The following is an 11,151-nucleotide window of genomic DNA, read 5'->3' as shown; positions in this document are numbered from 1 at the left end:
GCCATTTGCAGCAACGTGGATGGACATGGAGGGCATTATGCTAAGTGAAATACGTCAGACAGAGAAGGCAAATATTGTATGATATCACACACATGTCAAATCTAAAAAATACAGCAAACTAGTGAATGTAACAAGAAAAGAAGCCGACTCAAAGATAGAGAGAGCAAATTAGTAGTTACCAGTGGAGGGGGGGCAATATAGTGGTAGGGGAATGGGAGGTACAAACTACTGGGTGTAAGATAGGCTACAAGAGGTAATGTACTATGCAGGGAATAGAGCCAATATATTATGATAACTAACTGGAGTGTAACCTTTAAAAAACTGTATAAAAATTTTAAAAATAAATTTTAAAGAGTTATTTTTTTAACATTCTTATTAATACAATGTAATGTCAGATTTTATATTCATTCAGATAAAATGGATGAAATATCTCATTAATGTTTTACTTTGTAATTTAAAATACTAGGTAGGTTAACATTTTAAAATATATAGTCAGCCCTCCATATCCATGGATGTGAAACACATGGATAAGGAGGACCAACTGTTGTACTTCACCATTTTATATAAGGGACTTGAGCATCTGTGGGTTTTGGTATCCATGGGGGCTCCTGGAACCAATCCCCAAGGATAACTAGGGAAGTGTGTATATATTTATTTATCATTTTGTCATCCTGTTGTGTAATGTTTTTGTTTATATCTATTCCACTTTTTCTTTGCCATTTTTAAAAGATTTGTAAGATTTTCTGATTTTTTTGGTTGGTATTCTTTATTGCATACACATACTTCAAATATTTTTCTGTATTTATGGCTTGTATTTCCTGATATACTTAATTAAATCTACAAATGAGAATTTTTTAATGCAGCTGAATTAATCTTTCCCCTTATTTCTTGTTTAAGAACTCCCTCCCTACCTTGACATTTAATATATTTTTAAGGCAGTCAAGAGAGCACAATGAGGCACATAGTCACACCTTTTCCTTATCCCTTGATAGGCAATAATTAATGCATGTTGGGCTTGGATGTAATCACTAGGCTCAACACACTGCTTTCATTGATTTTCCAATAAGGCTTAAAGCTATGAAGAAGAAATTTATTCTGCACCCGCCCCCCCCACCCCGCCGCAGTGGTTAATTTAATTTTCTCCCCTACTGAACCAAATTATTTATTTGCTAGCACAGTTTTTACTTATCACCTCTTCATGGCTCCATCTACTGCCAATGCAATCACAGATCATAACAATTAACAGCTGTTTCGTGGTATTTCTAGTTATTGTTTTTGCCTAGGAACAAATTTCTTTTAAATTTCAAAAATAATGTTTTTGTTTTTTAATAAAGCCACCTCTTATAATGCCATTTTTAAGAGTTAAGCCTGAAATTGTGACAAATTCATAGAAACTTGCAGTATATATTTATATACTTTTTAATCAATATTAAATATTTCCAAATGTCTTATAACTCAAAATGCAAATATGCATTTGTTATTTGCTGTTATGCCTATAATATTGACCCACATTTCTGAAACTCCACTATACAAATTGTTTCTTTTTGTTGTTTCTTATGTTATTCTCAACTACTGAGTACCTTAAGTAACATATATTCTTGTCCTTCATTGTTCTGCATTAGTTCTTTGTTGATCGATCTTTATTAGCATGGCATTCTAACATGATGTTCAGATCTTGACCTAGAAAAATCTACCTTAATGCTTTCACTGAACAAACTTTTAAATTATTTGTGGAATTCTCCTTCACATTAAGTAAAAAATATTTTATCTATAAGAGAGGAGATTCTTGAAAAAGTTCACAGAAGTACAGATCCACACCCTCTTAATTTCCTTTATATTTAACTTCTTGTTAAGGTTATATAGCTTAACATTGATGAAAATAGGGAATTCTTTCCTTATATAAAGGCAGTTCAATAAAACACCTAAAGGAGTATCAGTGTAAATCCAGATGAAATTAAGGTTCATTCTTTAAATAATGATATAATTCATTCAAATAACTGATTAATGCATATCAGACAAAATTCTGGCCATTCAGGCCCAGCCCTTTGTGATTAGTGTTAAATATGATTGCATTTACGTGATTAAAATATTGCGTTGAAATATTGTGTTGTTTGAAAGAACTGCGTAAGACTTAAAACATCTCACAGATGGATTTAATGTTTAGCATAGCACAGAAATACTTGGGTCATGTGGCATATATGTATACAAAAGTAGGTGTACACCCTACTATAGATTCAGGGTTATACAGAAAAAAGAAAAAGAATAACATGTAAGATTATTTTGTAGCCTTAAAAGACACTGATGTTGAATCTGGAAATTTTTTTCAAGAGAATATAGCAAAGAAATATAGTGTTTTTTCTGCCCTTTTCTCCCTTATTTGTCATTCACTCAACATTTATTGAATAGCAAAGGTTAAAGGTTAAAATAAATATGCTAATATTCATGAGAGACATTAGCATCCATTTGGAAGGAATCATACTGAATCAACCAAATAAATGTCATCATTGACGGAGTGTTAATTTGTCATTCAAAGGGTGGAATAGAATGTATTAACACAATTTACTTTGTGTCATTACCTATGCTATTGTTGACTGCAAGACTTAAGAAAACAGAACTTTGTTATGATTCTTGGATTATAGGCTAAGTCACCTGATGGCGGATGATATGACATTAATGAGGCAGAGAACACTGTAACTATAACAGAATTGGCTGGTTCAATCCATTTCTTAAAAGTGTGTGTGTGTGTGTGTGTGTGTGTGTGTGTGTGTGTGCAATTAGAAATGTTAAGCAAGACATTGAAAATATGAGCCTCAAATTCAATGGAGACTCTGGGCTGGATATATATATTAGGAGGTCCATTTGCATATGCATAATAGTTAAAGCCACTTGAAATTATATAGGAGAAAATAGAAGTAGCAGACTTGGTAGCACTCCAGCATTTTATAGTTGGATAGGGGATAAAGACACAGCAAAAAGCCTGAATGAGTGCTTCCAGTGCTATTGTAGATGTCAGTAGAGGAGAGTATTTCCAAAAGGAAAAATTATTTAGATGTTAATCAAATTGAGAACAGAGAAGTGATCATGCATTTTTGAAACAGTAAATTTTGGAAGACATTGGCAGATACCGTTTTATTGGAATGGTGTGAATGTAAGTCAGACTTTTGTAAGGATGAAGATAACAAGGACAACAACAAAAAGGGGGGGGAATAGAGGAAAATGGTATTTTTAAGATAGAAAAACAACAAGGCATTTGTTTGCACATAGATATGAAAACATGAAGAGGAGGGATTGATACAAACCAATGAAAACCTATTATGTAGAAATAATTTAAGTATAGTACACATACAGAAAAGTGGACATAGCATGACCATGCAGATATATCACTGAATTTTTACCAACTGAGCAGAACTATGTGACTAACATTTAGATCAATAAAAGAACATTACAAGCATGCCAAAAGACACTTTCATTTTCCCATTTCTTTATCCCTTTTACCCAGGTTAACCAAATATTCTGATGTACAATGGCATATTTTAATTTTTTGTTATGCTATATAATATTCCATCATTTGAATATACCATGACTTATATATCCATTTAACTCTTGATATGATTTTGTTTGTATCCAGTTTGTGGTTATTATGAATAGTATAGTCATATGACAAAAATATATAATTTCTAAAATTAAAAACAGTTTAAAATAATTTACATTACAACCAAAATTATGAAGTAGAGTCAAATATAGAAAAATATTTGCAAAACTTCCCAGAAAACTCCTAAAACATTGTTCAGAAAATTTGTAGGATGAAAGTCTCAATATTATTAAGATACCATTTCTTCCCCAAATTGACCTATATGTCTAATGCAATACTAATCAAATCTCAGCATTTTTTTTTCTAAAGAAATTCACAAGCTTATTTAAACATTTATTTTTACTACAAATTGTGCTTGGTTATTTCCTTTTAGGAGATGAGAAAGAAGAGCACTATTGATTAGTTTGTGAATTACAAATACTGTGATAAAGGAGAAAAAATACTCTTAGGTTTTATAGGAAGACCTGACTACAAGGGTATTTCAATTCCTCATTTTAGTTAGGACTTGATCCTCTTTCAGTTTGGATATTTCTATATTTTAAATTATAGTTTGCCCCTAAAGTAAGTCTTAGATATTAATGAGTCAGTGATAATTATATTCCACTTCTGATGCAATAATCTTGGAGGAAATGAAACAATGCAAATCATTCAATTCAAAAACAATAAGAAGACATAACACTTGTCATGTGCTGGCACTGTTGTAATTAGTGAAGTCCTTCCAATTCTATAAAACACTGAAATTCAAAATGATATCTTTGACCTTCCCTGGTGTAAGAACTTAGATGGTTAACAACTACAGGAAATTTACAACCAATGAGTATACTAACAGAACTTTTGTTGTCAGTTACATACATTCCAAAGGAGAATGCCCTTATGTCCTATGAATACACATATCATGCCAAGAGTGGGATGATTGAGGGATGTTATCATTGGTGCTGCTTCTTCCTTTGTCCTTAACTGTCCAACACTTTTATTAAATTTTCCTATTGTGTATGTTGTTGAATACTGAGTTTGGCTGGGTCATGTAAGTAGTTTAGAGGAAATTGGGATATGACATTCTTTCCATGCTAACAATTCCTCTGATTTAAGAGAGGTCATATAAAACATTCAGTAATTAATGTAGTGTAGATAATGTATATTGCAAACCGAATTGGAGAGATTTGAGAGTAAAATAGGTAACTAAAGCTAACATAACATTTAAAATTTGGATAAAATAATTAAGTCTAAACTAAGCATACTATTGGCTTCATTTTACCATATTTATTTGATCTTTGTTAGAAATATTTGAAGTTACTTAATTTGTAATACACAGTGGATCAGCAAAAAACACATGTGCCATTCTTTTATACCTATATATAAGAGGTTTATATTTCATTGAAATTGTTTCATTACAAATCATTAGTTTTCACAACTTATTCCCACAATAATAATGTTGACATGTTTCCTGATTTTAAAAAATGCTTAATAAAGTTTTAACATTAGACACTTTGAAGTTATGAAAGATACTTATCTATAAATAAACACAAGGGAAACTAAATTTCCCTTTTGCAATATTAACAAAAAGATTGGAAGAAACAGGGGTATTTTATCATTGTCATCACCAAGAAAAGGGTTAATTGCTGTCACGTTCTCTCTGTACTACCTTGTGGGGTACAAATTATATTTTTCTAACCTCAGGACCTTAATGAAAAACCAAGATTTGAGCTGGTATTAATCTGCAGTTGCCAGTGGCAGCCCTTCCATGGCAAAAGACTGCAAAGTCAGCAATGAATTTCTGCAAAGAAGGGAACATACTTATCAGGAGACTACACCTGGTAAAGCAAAAATGCAAGGACAGTGTGCAAATCAAGACTGTGCTCAGAGAAAAGGCACACTGAAGACCATTGCCTTTTTGTGTTTAAAAGTGAATCATAAGAGCCATATATTAACCACACATATACAGAGCCCTCAGAGATTACATTTAACCAGAAAAGCTCCAGAAACTTCCTTGAAGTTCTATTAAACCTAAAAATATAATTAAAAATAGTACTATGAATACTGGACTTTTCAAATATTTTTTATTTTCTTAGATGTGAGTGGCAATATAATGATTTATGGGATGAAACCCTAAGTTTAATGTTTAGCTAGTGTGCATTACCTCCCCCTTAATAGTCATGAATCTCTTCTCCTTAGAAGCTTTCTTTATCCAACCCCATTCTTTCTCTTGATTGTTCAGTTTCACAAAACGTTCACCATTCCCCTGAATCTGGAATCTATAAAGCTCCATCTTTCTGCATTCATAGCTGGGATATCACATATATATTTTTCTCTGCTTACTGTGTGTCTGGACCTCATAGTTGACTGAGACTGCTGGACAGAACAATATCTCAGGATCACTGTAATCCCGTGGAGCCATGCTCACTGGTGTAACCACATATTTTAGTGTTTTTTTTTTTATTGGAGTATAGTTGATTTACAATGTTGTGTTAGTTTCGGGTGTATAGCAAGGTAAAGCAGTTATACATATACATATATCCACTGTTTTTTATATTATTTTCCCATGTAGGCCATTACAGAGTACTGTGTAGAGTTCCCTGTGCTATACAGTAGGTCCTCATTAGTTATCTATTTTATATACAGTATTGTGTATATGTGCAATTTAGTTTCTTCCTTTGTTTTTTCTCAAATATATCTAAGTCCAATCCTGATCACAATCTATTATTTCTACACATAGGAGAATATTTTTTCTTTTGATATGCTATGGCAATTTTATTTAGATTTTGCTCTACTGTTTTCCATGAAAATGATTTTCAGTGTTATTATGACTTTAGATCATCACTTATTAGTAAACTTTTTCTATATAAAATTAACCCTTAATTGTTCACTTACACTAGTCTTGATATTTCCACATGTGTTTAAGAAGTATTCCCAGAATTTAATTTTCTCTAACATATATTTCCTATAAAGCACTACTTAATTTTAGCTCCCCTTTGTGCATTTTGATTGATATTCATGGTAAAAGAGATCTAAATCTGTATAAACCTCATTTTAAGAGAGTATATAATTTGAGAGAATTCTTTAAAAAAAGGCTTTCCAGTAACCATATTTATGTCTTTTTTTAATTTTTAAAGGAAGCACAAACTTGATTTATTAGATTGAATAGGCCAAACATGTAAATTTAATATTTTGCTAAATCAATTAATAATATTTTGCACAGTTTCAGACTTCTTCAAATACCCCACCTTTTTAAAAACTTCTCCCATCTTTAACTTTCTCTAGTTTTTCTAAACACCATGTGGTATAGTGATTGTTCCCATTATTGTCTTAATTTTTCTTATACCCTTTGAGGTACTTTCATACAGAAATCATGGTGTTTCCTTTCTTTATTGCTCTATTTGATTTTCCCTTCTAGGAACATTTTCTATGCTTCTGTTTATTCGGGTTATCTTTCACAATCTCTTAAAATGCTAACTTTTTTTGTTAATAGGATCATTACACTTTTCATGGTAAATGCATTTCAAATGATTTTATAGTTTATTATTACAAATGGATGTTTTATTTCAAAACACCTAATTGGATGTGTGTGTGTGTGTGTGAGAGAGAGACAGACAGACAGACAGAGACAGAGAGCCAGAGAGAGAGAGAGGGAGAGAGAGAAAGAGAGTTTTCTAATTCTTGTATCTCTAGTTTTTAAATTTATTTTTCTTAGTCCTCTTAATTTAAAACTTTTTTATTGTTGTTTCCTAATCTCCCAATTGTTTGTTGAACAATTTTCTTCAAATATTTCTTAACCTCCATTTGTTCCTTTATTGCCTCTGGAAATATTTTCTTTAAATTTTGTGATCTCTTAAGGCTATCTTCTAGATTCTCATTTTTCATTTCTTAATATTTTTCTTAAATAGATCTCTGTGTCCAAGCATTGGGATTAAGTTGGAATCTGAATTCCTCTCAACTTTACCATTTATATGCTGTGGTATCTTAGTAAAATCACTATAATTTAGGGAATGTATTCCTTCTTTAAAAAAAATAGAATATCAATACACACACAGAGGCTGTGAGAGTTAAAAGAGAAATATAAACAGGGGTTTGTAAGTTATCAATGAATTTAAGTATTGTTTAACCAATACTGCAAAACTGTGAACACCAACACTAAATGGCTTTAAGGTTTATCTAGTATCAAAGGCCTAATAATGAAATCTATGAAGTATTACCTCAATATAATTTATATGCTATATTGGGATTGAAATTCATGACAGCAATCAATGTGGAAAAAAATATTATACCCACTTTTTTCCAAAGTTGTAATTTACCTTTTGCAAGTTTTGCAGTGAATAGTTTTATCTTTTTCTTCTAAATTATGAGAGGCTTGTATACAAATTTACTCTACGAAGAATCAGTAGCTTGAAGATTACATGATTGAAAGATTATTTTTATTTTTAATAATAGTATATGAATCTTGAATATATTTTTCAAAAATATATATGTATATAGATTAGTTCCTCAGGCTAAGGTTGGGATATTTCCTGCTGAAGGGTGTTGAGAGGTGAGGGGTTGGCTGGCATTTTTAAACAGCAGAAACCACTGTTATCTGGTCTGCCCAGGAGTGTTAAATGTTACACACTCTTCAGTCCATCTCCCTCTCACCACAGGAATTCCTGTATTCTGAAATTTATATTTGAAATCCAACAGAAAGTCCAAAATATTTATAGAAAAATATAGAATCATGAGCAAACAAAATAAATGATATCACTGATAGGAAGTCTTAAACAGTCTTGCCATGACTTATATATTTCTTAGATAGCCTGATATGTTGAGCAAATTGAAGGGCCAAAAATAGATCATGTATGGGTTAGATCTAAATTATGTCAAATATGTAATAAGGAAAGTGACTGAATCGCATTGAGAAATCCTGGCTGGAGGGCAGATAAGGTAAAAATAGAATTTGGGTAAAATGTGGAACACTGTTTGATGCTGTAAAGATGAGATAAAGAATCAAGCCACTGCTTCATATTCATGGTCAGGGAGCTTTGTAAATTGTTTTGCTCCTTACCTTTCTGGCTCCCTCTAAATCTATGTTTCTGGAAGGTTAGCGGATGAGAGTGACTGTGTGACATTCTAGAGGAACTAAAGCATTTTGAGAATGATGTTAACAAAGTGGACTTTATACTGGGATTCACAATTAAAGAAGGTATGATCCTGTTTATAGGGAAATGAGCCATGAAACATCACAGAAACAGTGGCTTTTCAGAGATATATCTTGTCTGTATACCTTAGAACCTCACATGGCTTAATTTGAAAAGAAAACTTGGTGAGCTGCATGGCAGCTCCTGCTGGGCTGGGCTTCTGGCTTGGTACAATCACCCATTCTTCCCCATTGGCTAAAATTCAGCCACTTCTCTAGAACCAGTTAAAGTTCTAACTGTTTAAGATTTTTTCTTAAATACTTTAACATATATTGATCATTTTCTTCAGGACACTTAAAGCAGTTATTATTCTATTACCAGAATAATTTATTTCTGATTGAGTTATATGACATATACTGATGACTTACATTCTTGGCATTCATAAATAACAAGAATTTACCATGAGTTTACCAGTCCACTTAAGCATCAAGAATGCTATACCCAAATTTTTTCACTAACAGTATAAAGCTCCAGAAACCAGACTCTAACTTGCTCCTATAGATCTACACAAAATAATCTTTGTTGAATGAATAAATTTATTAATTACTATTAAATATAAGCACATGTAAATACACACACCTTGCATTTACCACTTTGATTATGGAATAGGAGAATTTGTCTCTTTGAATTATTAAGTAATACTCTAAGCCTCTGTACTTCTGGTAGTAATTTGTATACCTTGCTTTGTTTTTGTTTTTTTTTTTTGGAGTCAAGGTGTTCTTTTTTATTTTTTTTTCTTTACATCTTTATTGGAGTATAATTGCTTTACAATGGTGTGTTAGTTTCTGCTTTATAACAAAGTGAATCAGTTATACATATACATATGTTCCAATATCTCTTCCCTCTTGTGTCTCCCTCCCTCCCACCCTCCCTATCCCACCCCTCTAGGTGGTCACAAAGCACCGAGCTGATCTCCCTGTGCTATGTGGCTGCTTCCCGCTAGCTATCTATTTTACGTTTGGTAGTGTGTATATGTCCATGCCACTCTCTCACTTTGTCCCAGCTTACCCTTCCCCCTCCCCATATCCTCACGTCCATGCTCTAGTAGGTCTGTGTCTTTATCCCTGTCTTACCCCTAGGTTCTTCATGACCTTTTTTTTTTTTTCTTAGATTCCATATATATGTGTTAGCATACGGTATTTGTTTTTCTCTTTCTGACTTACTTCACTCTGTATGACAGACTCTAGGTCCATCCACCTCACTACAAATAACTCAATTTCATTTCGTTTTATGGTTCAGTAATATTCCATTGTATATGTGTGCCACATCTTCTTTATCCATTCATCTAGTATAGTGGTGAGCATTTCTTCCAGCTCATTTTTAACTGTCTGGCTTCAGTTTCTCCATCTTCAATGAGGATAATGCTACAAGGATTGATATACGTAAAGGGCTACTGACAGTGTATGGCATTTAGATAAATATTACTTCTATCAATAACACTGAACTCCAAGGAAGTTAAATGCCATCTCCAATTTCACAAAACTGAGGTTCAAATCCAAGTATTATAATGGTAGTGCAGTATGTTTGGAACCACTTTCTCAAACACATATTTAAATAATATGCTTTCTACTTTAGAAGTCTAATATCACTGCTTAATGTTGTCTAATTCAGGGTCTTAAAAATCAATTTAATACAATACAATAATTATTAACTGAAGATACATTTCTTTAGGAGATGGCTCTTCTCCTGAAAAAGCTTTCCAGTTAATCTAACAAAAATATTTTATAATACATCCTAACTTTTGACACTTTGACACTGCAAGTATAGTTGGTGTAAATTCGTTAAAAATGTTAAATGATATTATCTATCATTGAAACATCTTTCCGCTCTCATTTATATTGTAGTATACATTGTAATAACTTTGACTTTCTTTTTTCCTACTGAGGTTTTAGTTCCAGATATCTGAGAAGCCCGAGAGGGATTAGCAAGTAAAATGTTTACAGTGTTACTTAGACTGTAAGCTTCTAGACTGATTATAGCTGCCTTAATTATTAGTACATTGCCCAGCAAATTTAACAGTGCTGACTCATTGCTGCTGTTCAAAAATAATGTGGATAAATGAATGCATTAAAAATGACTATGTTATCAATTGTGAGATTTTATTTTTTGGATAATTTAAAATCCAAAAACTTGGTTCATAACTAAGGAAGAGAGGATTTCATCAAAAGAAATACTCTCAGCAGGAGAATGCTATTCAAGAGACATTTTATTTTATTTTATTTTTTATTTTATTTTATTTTTTTTTTTGCAGTACGCGGGCCTCTCACTGCTGTGGCTTCTCCCAGGACGCGCAGTCTCAGTGGCCATGGCTCACAGGTCCAGCCGCTCCGCGGCATGTGGGATCTTCCCAGACCGGGGCATGAACCTGTGTCCCCTGCATCGGCAGGCAGACTCTCA

This window comes from Pseudorca crassidens, chromosome 3 (genome assembly GCF_039906515.1).
Source record: "Pseudorca crassidens isolate mPseCra1 chromosome 3, mPseCra1.hap1, whole genome shotgun sequence".
NCBI classification, from domain to species: Eukaryota; Metazoa; Chordata; class Mammalia; order Artiodactyla; family Delphinidae; genus Pseudorca; species Pseudorca crassidens.
Note: the sequence above shows the minus strand (reverse complement) of the source record.